This window comes from Arachis ipaensis, chromosome B10 (genome assembly GCF_000816755.2).
Source record: "Arachis ipaensis cultivar K30076 chromosome B10, Araip1.1, whole genome shotgun sequence".
In the NCBI taxonomy this organism is placed as follows: Eukaryota; Viridiplantae; Streptophyta; class Magnoliopsida; order Fabales; family Fabaceae; genus Arachis; species Arachis ipaensis.
This window is the reverse complement of record NC_029794.2, coordinates 37,023,220-37,024,479: the sequence shown is the minus strand read 5'-3', so window position 1 is coordinate 37,024,479 and position 1,260 is coordinate 37,023,220.

Here is a 1,260-nt window from a genome sequence, read left to right as displayed (position 1 = left end):
TATCTCTTCTATTTTTTTATTTTATTTCTATTTATTTGATTTTTTATAATTTTTATTCTATACAAGTTAATTTATCATAACTCTTCACATGTTGAATCTTCTCAATATTTAAATTATATTATTTAAGGCTTCATTTCAATTTTAATTTAAGAGATTGAGTGATAAAATAACATCGATAAAGATTATTGTGCATCTTCTTTTTGTCTTTTTAGTTTAGGTTTAATTACTCTGTTGGTCCCTATAGTTTCGCGAAATTTTCAATTAGGTCCCTATACTTTTTTTCCTTTTTTAATTGAGTCCTTGCACCAAAATTCTTTTTTAATTGGGTCCCTACACTTTTTTTTTTTCTTTTATTTAGGTCCTTATACTAATTCTTTTTTTTTTAGTTGGGTCCCTATAAAATTAAGCTAATTACTACTGAAAGGGACTTAATTGAAAAAAAAAATTTAATGCAGGGATCCAATTAAAAAGAAAAAAAAGTATAGGGACGTAATTGAAAATTTCACGAAACTATAAGAACCAACAAAGTAATTGAACCTTTAGTTTATCTCCCTTTTTGTAGGGATCATGAATAATTATATACAACAGTCTGCATAAAAGATAAGTATAAATTACATACTATCTTTTTTTAGTAAAATTTTTATTATCTATTTTGAAATAGAAAAAATATGTAAATTATTTTAAATCAATAAGTCAGTCATCATTGTGGATAATTGTAAAATTAAAAAAAATATAATTATTCGATAGTCACTTTGTTTAGTCTAATATATTATTTTTTTAGTTAAATATTATCTTAAATTTGTGTTGGATTTGAATATTTTAACCTAAGACATTTAAAAGGATACAACTATTTTTAGTTAAAGAATGAATAATTTTATATGCTTATTACAGTAGCTAACGCCTTGGACTATGATAAAAAAAATAGATTAAAAAATTAAATAAAAAATTTAGAATTTTGCAAGAGTTTAAAAATGATGCACTTGAATATCGGATAAATTTTTATTGTGTTTGTTTTTATTATTGTGTATTCCATTATTTTTTGTTAAGGTTTTCGAATATTGTTCTTTTGTATTTTGGTATTTAAAAAAAAAGTCTAATATATTTGTTTTTTGTTCTAATAATCATTTGTTACAAAAAATGATACTAAAGTAAACATGAGTTAATATCAAATTAAAAGGTTATGTTGATCGTATAACTATTACCGTATTATTTAATTTAATTTATTTAATTTGCACATTAATATAATTGATTAAAAATAAT